This window comes from Tachyglossus aculeatus, unplaced genomic scaffold, assembly GCF_015852505.1.
Source record: "Tachyglossus aculeatus isolate mTacAcu1 unplaced genomic scaffold, mTacAcu1.pri scaffold_123_arrow_ctg1, whole genome shotgun sequence".
NCBI lineage: Eukaryota > Metazoa > Chordata > Mammalia > Monotremata > Tachyglossidae > Tachyglossus > Tachyglossus aculeatus.
Window position 1 is genome coordinate 473,977 of NW_024044852.1, and position 18,475 is coordinate 492,451.

The following is an 18,475-nucleotide window of genomic DNA, read 5'->3' on the forward strand; positions in this document are numbered from 1 at the left end:
GTGGGCAGAGAATCTGTCCACAAACTCTGTTGTATTGTACTCTACCCAGCGTACACGTCCCTTCACACAGTATGTGCTCAATAAATACTGATGATGGATTTATTCATTGATCGAGGTGGTAAATAAAGCCACATGAATACATAGATGCCTCTAAGGAGTAAGTGCAGAATGTACTAAGAAGGCATCCAGAACAGAACCTGTGGGACACTGACAATCAGCAGATGAGAGGGGAAAGAGTTGCCAACAAACAAAACAAAGGGATTACAGTCTCTGGAAGAAGTCATATTTCCTACTGATGAATTTTCTCAGCGCCCCTTTCATGTCCTTGTTCCTCAGGCTGTAGATGAAAGGGTTCAGCATGGGTGTCACCACTGAGTAGATCACGGATGCTATAGAGTCTTTCCTGGCCTTGTGGGTGGATCGGGGGCTGAAGTAGACCCAAACGGAAGTGCCATAAAACAAGGAGACCACAGACAGATGAGAGCCACAGGTGGAGAAGGCTTTAAACCTTCCCCCGGCAGATGGGATTCTTAAAATAGTGGAGAAAATCTGATTGTAAGAGAACAGAAGTCCCGTGAGGGGACCTAGCCCTAACAGAGCTGCAAGAACAAAGAGCAATATTTCATTGATGAGTGGATCAGTGCAGGAAAGTTTTATGATCTGGATAGGTTCACAGAAGAAGTGATGGATTTTATTGTCTGCACAGAAGGATATTCGAAGCACCATTAAAGTATGTGTCAGAGCTTGGAGACTGCTGATAATCCAGGACCCAGCTACCATCAGTGCACAGAGCCGTGGGCTCATGATGGTGGTGTAGTGGAGTGGGTGGCATATAGCCACATAGCGGTCATAAGCCATTCCAGTGAGGAGAAAGTGGTCCAGAACTCCGAACAGAAGGAAGAAATACATTTGTGCCAGGCACCCAGCGTAGGATATGGTTTTACTGTGGGTCTGAATGTTGACCAGCATCTTCGGGACTGTGGTGGACAGAAAACAGATGTCAGCCAGGGAGAGGTTGGTGAGGAAGAAGTACATGGGCGTGTGCAGGTGTGGGTCAGATCTGATGGCCAGGATGATGAGCAGGCTCCCCAGGATCCCAAGCAGGTACATGCAGAGGAACAGCATGAAGAGGAGCTGCCACTGCTCCACCCGGTCGGACAGTCCCAGGAGGAGGAATTCTGAGATGCCGGTTTGGTTTCCCCTGTCCATGCGGCCGGAGATTCTGTGGGGGAACTGTGGGATGGAGAAGCCATCACATCCTGGTTCAGACTCTGTCTAGACTTTATGTAGTTCAATGTGTTATTCCCGCAGCAGGGCACGGTAAACAGCGGAGAAATCCCTGCTACTCGATTTCATAAATTTCCCCGCTTTATTGGAAATGTGGTTTGGAGGGCTGAGCTCTGGCTGGAGTATTTATTCATCTGAGAGTCTCCTGCTCACACTCTCCAGCCTTCCTCGGTTCCCGGGTCAACTATTTCCTGGCATGGGTGTGTGTCAACACTAGGTGAAGCGGGTTCTATTTCTGCCCCATCCCCAGGCACAGAATTGGGCTCTCAGTCCTGCTGCGCCTCATTCTCCATGGAACACCTCATCAGAGACTTGGAGCCCATCATCAGTGGTCCCTCAGGCATCTCCTCACCTGAATGAACAATCCCAGTTTCTTCAGACACCCCATTCACAGACATTTCTCCATCATCACCTCTCCCTCAGGAGCCTTCTCCATGGAATCTCATCCCACTTCTCAGGTCAAGCCTACTCAGTACAAAGGAGAAAAATTGTGCCTTGCTCATTTTGGGGCCAAAAGAATATTGCTGGGTCCTGTTGATGGACTTTACAATGCTTGCCCTGAACTCTACCCTTAGCAAATGCCCCCCAACTAACTCCTTCCTTATGCCTTCTTAAGTTTATTTTGGCTTTCTTTTTAAGCCCAACATACTTGTTTCTGTCACGCTCAGTTCCAGCTCTTGCTCCCAGTCTTGTTTGTCTTCCACATTTCTGGACTTCCCATAAGAATGAGGGTCCTGGCATCTGCACAGGGTGGTCCAGTGGCTTGAGTAGTCTCCTCAAAACCCACCCAACAATTTGAGGAGTGAAGCCAGATCTCTATCAAGAGTGGAGTGTGGGCCACCCATGCGGCCAGGATCCCCATAAGAGGGAAGCTCCGGTCTGTGATGAGCTGCTGGCTGGCCAGGTGAGTCTTCTTCCTCTCCCCCACAGGATGAAAATAAAGTCCATACCACCTAGGAAACACTGGGAAGGACTGCAGGCATTTGTACTCTAGTCCTCTTGATTGGAGAGGAGAAAACCTTGATAATTCCCCCCGCCCCCACGTACTGCTTTAGCTATTTCTTAAATTTTGATAATTTGGGGACTTCAATCGTCAAATGGCTCTTATTTTGGATAGTAATTTACTGTTGTTCTTTTTCTCCTGTGGGTCTCTCTTCCCTTACCTAGTGGGGTCAGGGTCCAGGGAACTGGGACCGTTTCTGGTATTTTTCTTGAGGGCAGAGATTATGCCTGCCTACTCACTTCTGCTGTGCTTTCCCAGAGACTTAGTACAGCACTCTACACACAAGTGTTCAATAGATACCAGTGATTAAATGCCAGGGCTTTGCATGAGGTAAGTGCTCAACAATAACACTAATATAATACTGAAAATGGCTGTCTTGATGTGATTGGTGCTTTTAAATCCTCTAGAAACCCTTGATGACAGGTAAACATATCCCTCTCTTCTCCCTGCTCTAGCAGGAAAACCCACCTAATTAATCACTCCAAGGTCCAGGCAGTAAACTCTCTACCATCCCTGAATCCATTGTTACTCCTAGGCATTTCTTGGGTCTAATGCTGCAGGTTGAAATCCGTGTCAGGGAGTATGAAGAAGTTCTAGTTGTCTCGGAGGGATTCTAGGTGATTGGAGCCATGAAACTCCGTTGGGAGGTTCTGGTCCAGCTTGGCTGATCCATGCTGATCATACCCCAAGCCCAACGTTCTCCAGCCCCTCAGTACTGAGGGCCAGCCCTTCTTCTGGAGCAATCCTAATATCCAGCAGTCTTCACCTGTGATGGCCAGTTGACCAGTTAGGTCTTCGAAGCCATCCTGTCACTTCAAGCCTGTCCCACCCCACTTCCCCTGCAAATCCTCACCTTGCTTTGCCCCTGACTCTTTTTTAAAAAATGGTATTAAGTTCTTACTATTTTCCAGGCACTGTACTGAGCCTCGGGGTAGATGCATGGCAATCACGTTGACACTTTCCATGTCCCACGTGGGGCTCATAGTCATAGTTCCCATTTCACAGATGAGGTAAATGAGGCACGGAGAAGTTCAATGACTTGCCCAAGGTCACAGGGAAAAGCAGTGGCAGAGCTGGGTCTAGAACCCAGGTCCTATTTACTCCCAGGCCCGAGTTCTCTCCACTGGGCCAAGCTGCTTCTAAAGATAAAGATTTGTCATCCATGATCTCATCTGGGGCACCAGCCATCTACTTCACTCAACCCAGGTGGATGGACCGTTTTTATGGCTTTCTTTAAGCACTTAATATGTGCCAGACGCACTGTACTAAGCAGCGTGGCTCAATGGAAAGAGCATGGGCTTGGCTGTCAGAGGTCATGGGTTCTAATCATGACTCTTCCAGTTGCCAGCTGTGTGACTTTGGGAAAGTTCCATAACTTTTCCGTGCCTCAGTTCCCTCATCTGTGAAGTGGAGACTAAGACTGCGAGCTCCAGGTGGTACAACCTCATTACCTTGTATCCCCCAGCGCTTAGAACAGTGCTTAGCACATAGTAAGCGCTTAACAAATACCATCATCATCATCGTCACTGCAATAGATCCAAGTTATTCAGGTTGGACACAGTCTATGTCCCACATGGCATTGTCAGTCAATCCCCATTTTACAGGGAAGGCACAGGGAAGTCAGGGTGAGTTGGCTAATGTCACACAGCAGACAAGTGGCAGGAGCTGGGAATAGAACCCAGTCCTTCTGACTCCCAGGTGCATGCTCTATTCACTAGGCCACACTTCTTCTCAGGATCTCGCCCAGGAATGGTCGGTCTTAGATTCTTGTCTTACTGGATGACCTAAAGGGAAAATTAGGGAGATTAGATGAGGTATCCCTAACCATTTATGTGATATTAAGGAGAGTAACTGTTACCAGTTGGCCAGTGGTCCATTGGGTATAGGGCCCACAGGCTGCAGGATAAGTGATACCAGCAAGATAGTGTATACAGCCTGCATCTGATGGCCTTGGCCTGACTGCTTGGTCATCTCGGGAACTAATTGTTCATTCTTGGAAGAGTCCTCCAGCGACCCACTCTTTGCATCACCCAAAGGAGGAACTTCCCTCTGAAGCTTCCCGCAAACTATCAGCAAGGCTAACTAAGGATCTCTCAAAAATGGTTCAAACCTATGATATTCAAAAGAAGGAGGACCTAGGACTGGAGGCATCACCAGAAAATAGAAATTTCCTCTCCAGGATTCATTAAAAGAAGGGAGGGACGTCCTCTGTGTGCAGGGCAGCAAGTGGGAAGACTTTTAGAGGGGGTGCTTTAGAATACATAAGGCACAACTAGTTGCTGCTAAAGTATGTATTTTTTGTATCTGTTTGTACCGGGATGGTGCACCTTGTTACGTGGGATCCAGTGGGATGTTTTAATAAAGAGGACCTGTTATTCACTGAGATCTTGGGGTATAGTTTCTTCAGTAATGGCTATGGAATGAGACAGACAGTTTCCTGTTCCTTGAAAGGGTCAGTGAAAATAGTAAGGATTCATTCATTCAATCAGATTTATTGAGCGCTTACTGTATGAAGAGCACTGTACTAAGCATTTGGAAAGTAAATTTGGCAATAGAGAGAATCCCTACCCAACAACGGGCTCACAGCCTGAAAGCAGGAGACAGACAACAAAACAAAAAAAGTAGACAGGCATCAATACCATCAATATAGATAAATAGAACTTTAGATAATATTTAGTATTATTATTATTAATAAAATAAAGTGATAATTTTGTACAAACATAAACATGTGCTGTGGGGAGGGGAAGGGGGTAGAGCAGAGGGATGGAGTAGGGGTGGTGGGGAGGGGAGGAGGAGCAGAGGAAAAGGGGGGCTCAGTCTGGGAAGGCATCCTGGAGGAGGTGAGCTCACAGTAGGGCTTTGAAGAGGGGAAGAGTGCTAGTTTGATTAATTAATTAATTAATACGTAATAATGGGATTTGTTAAGCACTTACTATGTGCGAAACACCGTTCTAAGCGCTGAGCACTGTTCTAAGTGCTGTTGTAAGTTTGATTTGAGTAGGGAGGTCATATCTCACTTTCAGAATACCCCGATACTGTAGCTTTTAGACTCCTGTGGACCCCCTGGGGAAGGGGGCTGGGATGTACTTGTAGCCCCAATATTGGATCAGAGTGAAGGCTAAAGTTCTCCCATCGTGACTGGGAAGAGGCATGGGTGCTCTTGTGTGCTGGGACCGGGGGGTCGTTCCCTACCTGTGCAGGTCGTCTTGGGGTCAGTCGGGCAATGAAGGCTGTCTGCACCGTCCGCCTCCTTTGTCCCTTCGGTTGATGGGCCTTGTGGTGGGGAACTCGTCCTGTAACAATCAGTGAAGCTGAGAGGGAAGCGGGACGGGTGGCTGTGAAGCTCCAAGCAGAAACGCAGCGTCCTCAACCACAGGCGCAGTGGTGGTGTGAGTGGGGCTTATGGCAGGACTATTTGCAGGAGTCTCTGGTCCCTAAGGCCCCACAGTTTATGGCTCCCCCAGCTCCGTGTGAGAGAGACACAAACTCTCAGTGCCTGGTCTCCCTGCTGGGCTTTGCTTAGGGAGATGTCCCAGGAGATTTTCTGTTTTAAGTGGTATTTAAGTGCTTACCATGTGCCAGGCACTGTACTAAGTGTGGGGTAGATACAAGATAATCGGGATGGACACAATCCCCGTCTCACAAGGGTCTCACAATCCTAATCTCCATTTCATAGATGAGGTAAATGAGGCCCACAAAAGTGAAGTGACTTGCCCATGGCTACACAGCAGAGAAGTGACAGAAGCAGGATTAGAACCCTGGTCTTCCAACTCCCAGGCCCATACTAGGTCCACCAGGCCATGCTGCTTCCCTAATAATAATGGCATAGGTTATGTGCCAAGCATTGTACTAAGGGCTGGGGCAGATATAAGATGATTAGGTCTCACGTAGGACTCACAGTCTCAGTAGGAGGGGGAACAGGTACTGAATCCTCATTTTACAGATAAGGACCTGAAGCACAGAAAAGTTAAGTGACTTGTCCAAAGTCACACAGCACACAAGTGGTGAGCTGGGATAAGAGCCCAGTTTCTCTGACTCCCTTGTCCCTGATCTTTCCACTAGGCAACACTGCTTCTCTGGTCAACAGAATATTGTTGACCATAAAGGAGGATGGTAAACTCTCACTAGGAATGTGAGAGTTTGACCCTCTCCTACAAAAAACAAACAAAACCAAATTGTACATGACAAAAAGTATGCGAGGTTCCAGAGCTGGCATATCTTTCTCAGAAAAATAATCTTCAGGTGAATCAGCATGTCAGAGTACTCGAGAGAAGACACTTTTCCTGTTGAATGCGTTTCTCAGGGCCATTTTCATGTTCTTGTTCCTCAGGCTGTAGATGAAGGGATTCACTCTGGGGATGACCACTGTGTACAGCACAGACGCTATCGAGCCGTTACTGAATGTTTGGGTAGATGTTGGACAAAGGTAGGTCCCAAGAGAGGTGCTGTAGAATAAGGAGACCACAGACAGGTGAGAAGCACAAGTGCTGAAAGCTTTCCGCCTACCCCCTGCAGATGGGATTCTCAATATGGTGGAGATGATGCGAACATAAGAGAACAGAAGGCCGGTGATTGGACCTACCCCAATCACTACTGCAGAGACAAACACGATTACTTCATTGATGAAAATGTTAGAACAGGAAAGCTTTAGGATCTGGTAAAGTTCACAGAAGAAGTGAAGAATTTCTCAATTGGTACAGAAGGATAAGCGAACCAACAATAGGGGGTGTGTCAGGGCATGGAGAGAACTGAAGATCCAGGATCCAGCAACCACCAGGGTACAGAGCTGTGGGCTCATGATGGTGGTGTAGTGGAGGGGGTGACATATGGCCTCGTAACGGTCATATCATCATCATCATCATCAATCGTATTTATTGAGCGCTTACTATGTGCAGAGCACTGTACTAAGCGCTTGGGAAGTACAAATTGGCAACATATAGAGACAGTCCCTACGCAACAGTGGGCTCACAGTCTAAAAGGGGGAGACAGAGACCAAACATACTAACAAAATAAAATAAATAGAATAGATATGTACAAATAAATTAAATAAACAAATAAATAAATAGAGTCAAAAAACTATGTACAAACATATATACATATATACAGGTGCTGTGGGGAAGGGAGGGAGGTAAGATGGGGGGATGGAGAGGGGGACGAGGGGGAGAGGAAGGAAGGGGCTCAGTCTGGGAAGGCCTCCTGGAGGAGGTGAGCTCTCAGCAGGGCCTTGAAGGGAGGAAGAGATCTAGCTTGGCGGATGGGCAGAGGGAGGGCATTCCAGGCCCGGGGGATGACGTGGGCCGGGGGTCGATGGCGGGACAGGCGAGAGCGTGGTACGGCAAGGAGATCAGCGGTGGAGGAGCGGAGGGTGCGGACTGGGCTGTAGAAGGAGAGAAGGGAGGTGAGGTAGGAGGGGGCGAGGTGATGGAGAGCCTTGAAGCCCAGGGTGAGGAGTTTCTGCCTGATGCGCAGATTGATTGGTAGCCACTGGAGATTTTTGAGGAGGGGAGTGATATGCCCAGAGCGTTTCTGGACAAAGATAATCCGGGCAGCAGCATGAAGTATGGATTGAAGTGGAGAGAGACACGAGGATGGGAGATCAGAGAGAAGGCTGATGCAGTAGTCCAGACGGGATAGGATGAGAGCTTGAATGAGCAGGGTAGCGGTATGGATGGAGAGGAAAGGGCGGATCTTGGCAATGTTGTGGAGCTGAGACCGGCAGGTTTTGGTCACGGCTTGGATGTGAGGGGTGAATGAGAGAGCGGAGTCGAGGATGACAGCAAGGTTGCGGGCTTGTGAGACGGGAAGGATGTTAGTGCCGTCAACAGAGATGGGAAAGTCAGGGAGAGGGCAAGGTTTGGGAGGGAAGACAAGGAGTTCAGTCTTCGACATGTTGAGCTTTAGGTGGCGGGCAGACATCCAAATGGAGATGTCCTGAAGGCAGGATGAGATGCGAGCCTGGAGAGAGGGGGAGAGAGCAGGGGCAGAGATGTACATCTGGGTGTCATCAGCGTAGAGATGATAGTTGAAGCCGTGGGAGCGAATGAGGTCACCAAGGGAGTGCGTGTAGATCGAGAACAGAAGGGGACCAAGCACTGAACCTTGGGGAACCCCCACAGTGAGAGAATGGGAGGGGGAGGAGGAGCCTGCAAAAGAGACTGAGAAAGAACGACCGGAGAGGTAAGAGGAGAACCAGGAGAGGACGGAGTCTGTGAAGCCAAGGTCAGATAGCATGTTGAGAAGAAGGGGGTGGTCCACAGTGTCAAAGGCAGCTGAGAGGTCGAGGAGGATTAGGACAGAGTAGGAGCCGTTGGATTTGGCAAGCAGGAGGTCATTGGTGACCTTTGAGAGGGCAGTTTCCGTGGAATGTAGGGGACGGAAGCCAGACTGGAGGGGGTCGAGGAGAGAGTTGTTATTGAGCAATTCTAGGCAGCGAGTGTAGACAACTCGTTCAAGGAGTTTGGAAAGGAATGGTAGGAGGGAAATGGGACGATAACTAGAAGGTGAGGTGGGGTCAAGAGAGGGTTTTTTTAGGATGGGAGAGACGTGGGCATGTTTGAAGGCAGAGGGGAAGGAACCAGTGGAGAGTGAGCGGTTGAAGATGGAAGTTAAGGAGGGGAGAAGAGATGGAGCGAGAGATTTAATGAGATGAGAGGGAATGGGGTCAGAAGCACAGGTGGCCGGAGTAGCACTTGAGAGGAGGGAGGAGAGCTCCTCTGAGGATACTGCTGGGAAGGATGGGAGAGTAGCAGAGAGTGTTGAGAGCCGGGGGGATGGAGAAAGGGGGGAAGAGACTTTGGGGAGGTCGGACCTGATGGATTTAATTTTGTTAATGAAGTAGGAGGCCAGATCGTTGGGGGTGAGGGAAGGAGGAGGGGGAGGAACCGGGGGCCTGAGAAGGGAGTTGAGTGTACGGAAGAGCTGGCGGGGGTGATGGGCATGGGTGTCAATAAGGGAGAAGAAATAGTTTTGTCTGGCAGAGGAGAGGGCTGAGTTAAGGCAGGAAAGGATAAACTTGAAGTGAACGAGGTTGGCATGGTGTTTAGACTTCCGCCAGCAGCGTTCGGCAGCTCGAGCATAAGAGCGAAGGAGGCGGACAGTGGCAGTGATCCAGGGCTGTGGGTTAGTGGTGCGAGAGCCATTGGTCATATGGTCATATGCCATTCCAGTGAGGAGAAAATGGTCCAGACGTGCGAACAGAATGAAGAAGTACATTTGTGCCAGGCAGCCAGCGTAGGATATGGATTTGTCGTGGGTCTGAATGTTGACCAGCATCTTGGGGACCGTGGTGGACAGGAAGCAGATGTCGGCCAGGGAGAGGTTTGTGAGGAAGAAGTACATGGGGGTGTGCAGGTGTGGGTCAGAGCTGATGGCCAGGAGGAAGTGCAGGCTTCCGGAACCCTGAACAGGTACAACCAGATTAACAGCACGAAGAGGAGCTGCCGCTGTTCTGCCAGGTTGGACAGTCCCAGGAGGAGGAATTCGGAGACACCAGTTTGGTTTCCCCTCTCCATGGGGCTGGAGGATCTGCTGGGGGAGATGCGACAGGAAAATGGGATGGTGGAGCAATCACATCCTGGTTCAGACTAGGTTTTATGCAGTTTAATGTGTGTGTTCCGGGGCGGGGCAGGCTAAACATTGGAGAGACTCCTGCTGCTCGATTTCAGACATCTCCCCAGCTTCATTGGAAATGTGATTGGGAGGGCTGGGGTCTGGCTGGAGTATTTGTTCATCTGAGATTCTTCTGCTCACACTGTCCAGCCTTCCTGAGGTCCTGGGCCCACCCTTCCCAGGCCCGTGTGTGTTGGCACAAAGTGCAGCGGGTTCTATTTCTGCCCCACCCCCAGGCACAGCATTGGGCTCTCCTGGTCCGGCTATTCCTCATTCTCAGAAACTCGGAGCCCATCATCAGTGGCCCTTCAGGCTTCTCCTCACCGGAATGAACAATCCCACTTTCTTCAGACACCCCCTTTCCCTGACATTTCTCCATCATCACTATTCTCTCCTGAGCTTTCTCCATGGAATCTCATCCCAATTCTCAGGCCAAGCCTATTCATTACTAAGGAGAAAAATTGTGCTTTGCTCATTTTGGTGCCAAAAGAATATTTCTGGGTCCTGGTGATGGACTTTACGTTGCTGGCAGCTGTTCTGCACCCTACCCTTAGCAAATGCCCCCCAACCCCTTCCTTATGCCTTCTTATAAGTTTATTTTTGCTTGCTTTTTAAGCCCATCACACTAGTTTTTGCAAGGCTCATCCTACTCCTCACTCTCAATCTTGTTTGTCTTCCTCATGTCTGTAGTTCCCATAAGAATGAGGGTTGTGGTTTCTGCAGGGGGTGGTCGAATGGGTAGAGTAGTATTCCCTCCACCCACCAACAATTACAGGAGTGAAGTCAGATCTCTTTCATGATTGGAGGGTGGGTCATCCACGCGGCCGGGGTCTGCATAAGAGGGAAGCTCCGGTCTGTGATGTGCCAGTGGCTGGTCAGGGCAGTCTTCTTCCTCTCCCCCCACAGTTTGAAAGTACAGCCCATAACCACCTAGGAAACACTGGGAAAGACTGCAGGCTTTTGTACCCTAGTACTCCTGATTGGAGAGGAGAGAATCTTGATAGTTATCCCCTCCAAGTGCTGTTTCAGCTATTCGTTTTAATGTTAATAATTTGGGCAAGTAAATCTTCAAATGGTTCTTATTTTGGATTGTAATTTACTGTTGTTGTTTTTCTTCTATTGGTCTCTCTTCCCTTACTTAGTGGGGTCAGGTTCCAGAGAATTGAGACCGTGTCTTGTAGTTTCCTTGAGGGCAGAGATTATTCCTGTCTACCCTCTTCTGCTGTGCTTTCCCAGGAGCTTAGTACAGTACAGGAGCTTAGTATAGGAGCTTAGTACAGTGTTCTACACACAAGTGTTCAATAAATACCAGGGATTAAATACCAGGGCTTGGTAAGAGGTAGGTACTCAACAATAACACAGGGGAAGCAGCGTGGCTCAGTGGAAAGAACCCGGGCTTTGGAGTCAGAGGTCATCGGTTCAAATCCTGGCCCCGCCACTTGTCAGCTGTGTGACTTTGGGCAAGTCACTTCACTTCTCTGGGCCTCAGTTCGCTCATCTGTAAAATGGGGATTAAGACTGTGAGCCCCCCGTGGGACAACCTGATCACTTTGTAAACTCCCCAGCGCTTGGAGCTGTGCTTTGCACATAGTAAGTGCTTAATAAATGCCATTATTATTAATAACACTAATACAATGAGGAAATGGCTGTTATGATGTGATTGCTGCTTTTAAATCCTCTAGAAACCCTTGATGACAGGCAAACATCCCCCCTCTTCTCCCTGCTCTAGGAGGAAACCCCACCTAATTAACCCTTCAAGGTCCAGGCAGTAAACTCTTCCCCATTCCTGAGTCCACTGTTAAGCCTAGGCATTTCCCAGGTTTAAACGCTGCAGGTTGAAATCTGTGTCCGGTGATATGAAGGAGTTCTCGTTGGTTGGAAGGGATTCTAGGAGATTGGAGCCATGGATATGAAGGAGTTCTCGTTGGGTGGAAGGGATTCTAGGAGATTGGAGCCATGGAACTCTGTTTGGAGGTTCTGGTCCACCTTGGCTGATCCATGCTGATCATACCCCGAGCTCAACTTCCTCCAACCCTGCAGTCGTGAAGGCCAGCCCTTCTTCTGGAGCAATTCTAATATCCAGCAGTCTTCACCTGTGATGGCCCTTGACCAGTTAGGATTTCAAAGACATCTGATCACTCCCAAGACCTGTCCTATCACATTTCCCCTGTAAATCCTCACCTTGCTTTGCCCCTGACTCTTTTTTTTATTGTATTTTTTAAGTTCTTACTATTTGCCAGGCACTGTACTGAGCCCTGGGGTAGATGCATGGCAATCCATGTCCCACGTGGGGTTCACAGTCATAATTCCCATTTTACAGATGAGGTAAGTAAGGCATGGAGAAGTTCAATGACTTGCCCAAGGTCACAGGGCAGACGAGTGGCAGAGCTGGGACTAGAACTCAGGTCCTACTGTCTCTCAGGCCCGTACTCTATCCACTAGGCCAAGCTGCTTCTCAAGATGAAAATCTTTCATCCATGATCTCATCTGGGACACCAGCCATCTACTTCACTCTCCTCAGGTGAATGGACTATTTTTTTAATGGTATCTGTTACACACTTAATATGTGCCAGGGGCACTGTACTAAGCAGCATGGCTAAATGGAAAGAGCATAGGCTTGGGAGTCAGAGTTCATGGGTTCTAATCAAGGCTCCACAACTTGTCAGCTATGTAACTTTAGGCAAGTCACTTAACTTCTCAGTGCCTCAGTTACCTCAACTTTAAAATGGAGATTAAGACTGTGAGCCCCACATGGCACACCCTGATGACCTCGTCTCCCCCACAGCGCTTAGAGCTGTTCTTGGCACATAGTAAGTGCTTAACAAATACCATCATTATTATTATTATTATTAACAAATACCATCATCATCCTTACTGCAATAGATCCAAGTTAATTTTGTTGGATGCAGTCCATGTCCCACATGGCACCCTCAGTCAATCCCCATTTTACAGGGAAGGCACAGGGAAGTGAAGTGACTTGCCCAATGTCACACAGAAGACAAGTAGTAGAGCTGGGATTAAAACCCAGGCCCTTCTGACTCCCAAGTCCATGCTCTAGCCACTAGGCCACACTGCTTCTCAAGATCTCACCCAGAGGTGGTCGGTCTTAGATTCTTGTCTTACTAGATGACTTAGAGGGAAAATTAGGGATGTTAGATGGTACATCCCTAACCGTTAAGATGAAGTTAAGGAGAGTAACTTTTACTAGTCGGCCAGTGGTCCACTGTGTACATGGCCCACGAGCTACAGGATAGGTGATACCAGCAAGATAGTACAGACAGCTTGCATCCAATGGTCTAGGAGAGACTGCTTGGTCAACTCAGGAACTAATTGTTCATTCTTGTAAGAGTCCTCCAGAGACCTACTCTTTTCATCACCCAAAGGAGTATCTTCCCCTTGAGTGTTCCCACATACCATCATCAGGGGTCACTAAGGATCTTTCAAATGCAGTTCACACCTATGATCATTAAAAGAAGGAGGAACTAGGACTGTATGCATCATTGGTCATTGGGGATGTTTGATAGGGCAGTTCGGTAGAACGGAGGGGACTGAAGCTAGACTCGAGGGGATCCAGGAGAGCATTGGAGTTGAGCAATTCGAGGCATCGAGTATCGACGACTCGCTCTAGGAGTTTGGAAAGGAAGGGTAGGAGGGGGATAGGGCAATAACTGGAAGGAGCGTTGGGGTCAAGAGAGGGTTTTTTTAGGATAGGGGAGAATTGGGCATGTTTGAAGGCAGATAGGAGGAAGCCGTTGGAGAGTGAGTGGTTGAGGATGGAAGTTGAGGGGAGGAAGGAAGGGGTGAGAGTTTTTATAAGATGAGAGGGAATGGGGTCAGAAGCACAGGTGGCAGGGGTGGCACTTGAGAGGAAGAAGGAGATCTCCTCTGAAAATACTGTCAGAAAGTATGGGAAGGTAGAGGAGAAGGTTGAGAGAGGGGGGATGGAGAAGGGGGAGCGGTAACTTTGGAGAGCTCAGACCTGATGGTGTTAATTTTCCTAATGAAGTAGGTGGCCAGATCATTGGGGGTGAGGGATGGAGGACGGGGAGGAACAGGGGACCTGAAGAGGGAGGTAAATGCCCGGAACAGCTGACATGGGTAATGGGCATGGGTGTCAATAAGGGAAGAAAAATTGTTTTGCCTGGCAGAGGAGAGGTCAGTTTTAGGGCAGGAAAGGTTAAGTTTAAAGTGAACAAGGTTGGCTTGGTGACCATAACCAATTCTGGTGGTGAAACATCCTTGCTTGGGCAGGTTAGTATACGGCCTGGTAGGGACCAGGGGAGACCTGTTTGATTTTAGCCAAGAAACTCCCAGGGCAATACCCGAAACTCGGAGAAGTCAACACCAACATTACCCGCTTCAGATGGCATCCAAGATGATAGACAAAAACACTATGGAAACCCAGCCCAGGCATTATTTGTCACACTGTGGCCAGCAGATTTAGCTAGAACAGAGCTTCCCTGGGTACCCAGTCTCTGACACACTGGTCCCTGATTCCTGCTGCATGGCTCCAGCTGCTGACCTCTAACGACCTCTGGCCCTCCCTGTCCTTTCTCCATCCCTTGCAGAAGAAGAAGCACTGTACACTATTGGTTTGTTTTGCTAACTCTGTTGTATTGTATTCTCACAAGGGTTCAGTACAGTATTTGCATATACTAAACACTCAATAAATACCATTGATGATGATAATGATAATGTGGACACAAGATCAGGTGAGCCAGGTGGCTTTTGTAGAAAAAAGGTCATTGTGACTGGAACCATCCCACACTTGGAAGCCTTTCCCTTCTCTGTCAGTGATCTGAAAGCAAGGGTGTCCAGAATGTGTATCTTAGAACAGTGCTTTGCACATAGTAAGCGCTGAACAAATACCATCATCATCATCATCATCATCATCATTATTATCTATTTATATTATTGTCTGTCTCCCCGACTAGCTTGTAAGGTCATTGTGTACAGGGAGTATTTCTGTCATATTGCTGGGCTTTACTCTCCCAAGTGCTTAGTACAGTGCTCGTCACACAGTAAGCGGTCAATAAATATGATTGGTTGATAGATTGGTGTATGGGTGAAGTTTCCTGCATATAGGACCCAAGACTACCTGTCCCCGCATGTTCTGTGACTTCAACTGAGCCTGCTCAGAGTGTGTTCCAACCTGAACATGGAAGGCTAGGCATTTCCAGTGAAGAAGAGCAGCTGCTCACACCAAGACTAGAGCACCCAGCACATGCATGTGGCTGTTGGTTTCTCTCCTAAATGTGGTCAGTAACATATAACAGAGAAGAAGAGGCTTTGGAGGATCGGGATGAGGACCCACACTCCAGTGGAAAGTTAATGGTGGTCTGCAGCTCCCCCAGAGACATGCCCTTCTCTCAGCTCCCTCCCCAGCCCCTGGCCGTCAGGGACGGGGTTCACGGCTCCACTTCCCACCCCGCAGACCTGGTCACTGTTGCCATCACCGGGATGATGTGGCCACTGACCCCACTCTCAGGAAGCCCCAATCCTGTGGCTTACCATCGGGTGGGTGGGTTGAGACATGCTTTAGTCCAAGTATTGGAGTAGCATAAAGGCTGAAGTTCTCCTGTCAGGGGTGGGTAACAGGTGTGGGTGTTCCCATGGGCTGGCTCGGGGGGAACGTACCTCACCTGTGCACGTTGTCTTGAGGTCGGTCGAGCAATGTCCTTTTCATACACCGTCTAACTCCTCTGTACCTCGGGGGATGAGCCTTGTGGTGGGGAATTCCTCCTAGAACAATTGATGTGGCTGTGTGGGAAGAGGAATGCAAGAAATTCAGGGTCCCAGGCAGGAACGCCGCATCCTCACTCATAGTGGCAGTGCGGATGGGAAAGGGGCTCATGGCAGGACTATTTGCAAGAAACTCTGGGCCCTTGGGACTCACACTCCATGGCTCCCTGAGCTCCTTGTTAGATGTGAATGAACACTCAGCTTCTGGTTTCTGCCCTGGCCCCTCCTGGTTCTGCTGAGGGAGATATCTGGAGATGATAATGTAATCTTACTGGGGACAGTTTACATTGGCTTAGTGGAAAGAGCACGGACTTAGTGGAAAGAGGTCGTGGGTTCTATTCCTGCCTCTGCCGCTTATCAGCTGTGTGACTTTGGGCAAGTTACTTAACGTCTGTTGTGCCTCAGTTGCCTCATCTGTAAAATGGAGATTAAAACCGTGAGCCCCAAGTGGGACTTCCTGATTACCTTGTATCTCCCCTAGTGTTTAGAACAGTGCTTGGCACATAGTAAGCACTTAACAAATATCATTATTCCTTCTTGACTCTAAATCTGCTGTGGTTGGGGATTTTTCTTTTATGGTATTTATAAAGCACTTACTATGTGCGAAGCACTGTTTTAAGCGCTGGGGGCTACAAGGTGATGAGCTTGTCCCACGTGGGGTTTACAGTCTTAATCCCCATTTTACAGATGAGGTAACTGAGGCACAGAGAAGTTAAGTGGCTTGTCCAAAGTCACACAGCTAAGTCGTGGAACCCAGATTTATTGCGGAATTGTACTCTCCAAGTGCTTAGTTCAGTGCTCTGCATACAGTAAGTGCTCAATAAATAAGATTGAATGAATGGATGAATGAATGAATGAATGAATGAACCTTCTGGGCTCCCCTGGACAGCCGTTTCTGAAGCTCAGGCTGCTCCTTCCCAATTCCTATTATGGTTATTTCTTATTATAACTTACTGCAGCAAATATTTTCAGATCATGACTCTAATGTTTAGTTGTTACGGATAAAAATGCACCATGGTATCATTTTTAAAAAACATTTCTACCCTTTTCCATTTCTTTCACAGTTTAGATCAATAGTAGAGATTTGTTTTAGAAATATCCCATTTGTTATTTGTCCAGAAACATTTTGAGAAAGGGAGCTGAGTTCCTTTTTTCCAATAAAAGTGAAAATTCCACCTCTTAAGACAACCAATCAACAATAATTGTGGTGTTTATTAAATTTTTATTATGTTCTAAACCCTAGGGTAGCTGCAAGGTTACCCACACACCTTCAGTTATAAACTCCTAATCCACGTTTTTTCAGTAGACAATTGAATCCCAACTGATTCCAGTGTTGGACTGGGGATTCTGACCATGCCAGAGCCCACTGCACCTGCAGACTTGCTACTGGGGAAGAGCAGAGAAAGCCATAACGAAATAGCTCTTTTTTTGCCATTGTATTTGACTAGACCCTTGCACCCTGGATAGAGAATTCCTTTTTAGGACATTGTATGGTGGCAGAGGTTACCGAGAAGGCTTGGGGGTGCTGGGGAATAGCCGGTGAAGAGAGATGACATGTTAGATGGAGGGAGATGGTGCAGAGCTTTGAAGCTAATGGCAGAGGGATTCCATTTATTGCAGAAGGAGAAGGATAACCACTGGAGATTTTTGAGGTGTGAGGAGATGTGTGCTGAGTGGTGCTGAAAAAGGATGATCCATGTAGCAGTGTAGACAATGGGATGGAGAGGTGGAGAGCTAGAGGCCGGGAGAGCAGTGATGAGGGTGATACCTGATGTAGTCTTGCTGGGCTAGGATTGCAGGCTTGGACCAGCGTGGATGGAGAGGAAAGGGTGGATTCTGGAAATGTGGAAGAAGACCTGACAGGATTTAGAAAGAGAATGATGTGAGAATTGAAAGAGAATGAGGAATTCAAGGATCATGCCAAAGAAGCCAGCTTCTGAGAACAGGGACTAGGCATGGAATTGGTAGCAGAGAGAGGAACGTTTGGAGGAGAACATTTAGGAGGAGATGGAGAAGGAGGGGCTTGACAAAGGAAGGTGAGGCTCTCAGTTTTGAACACGTTGAATGTGCACGTTGAATGAGCCCACTCTTGGGTAGGGACTGTCTCTATATGTTGCCAACTTGTACTTTCCAAGAGCTTAGTACAGTGCTCTGCACACGGTAAGTGCTCAATAAATACGATTGATGATGATGATGATGCAGGTAGGACATTCAAGTGCAGCTGTCGTAGGGCCAAGAGGAACTGTGGGATTGGAACCCAAGAATAGAACCAAGATTAGACTGCTGCTTGGAGGAGACAGCATGAGTTCGGGGAAAAACCATGGGCCTGTAAGTCAGAGGTGGGAGGTCAGGGTTAGAGAGGGAGAACTGGGAGTCATCCTCATAGGAGCCTTCCCTGATTAAGCCTTCTTTCCTTGACTCCCTCTCTCTTCTGCATCATCTGTGCACTTGGCTTTGTTACCTTTGGGAGCATGATATTGACCTCACCCTCAACCCTGCAGCACATACATACAGATCCATAATTGTTTTATGTATGTGAAGATCTACCTTCCCCTCTCGACTGCAAACTTGTTGTGGGTAGAGAATGTGTCCACGAACTCTGTGGTATTGTACTCTACCCAGCGTACACGTCACTGCACAGAGTATGTGCTCAATAAATACCGATGATGGATTTATTCATTGATCAAGGTGGTAAATAAAGCCACATGAATACATAGATGCCTCTAACGAGTTAAGTGCAGAATGTGCTAAGTAGGCACCCAGAACAGAACCTGTGGGACACTGACAACCAGCAGATGAGAGGGGAAAGAGTTGCCAAAAAACAAAACGAAGGGA

The 18,475-nt window shown here is 48.2% G+C and overlaps 1 pseudogene; it reads right to left on the minus strand.

Moving 5' to 3' along the window:
* Positions 1-261: 261 nt before the first annotated feature.
* Positions 262-9,801, minus strand: LOC119922751 (annotated as a pseudogene).
* Between the last annotated feature and the right edge of the window lie 8,674 nt (positions 9,802-18,475).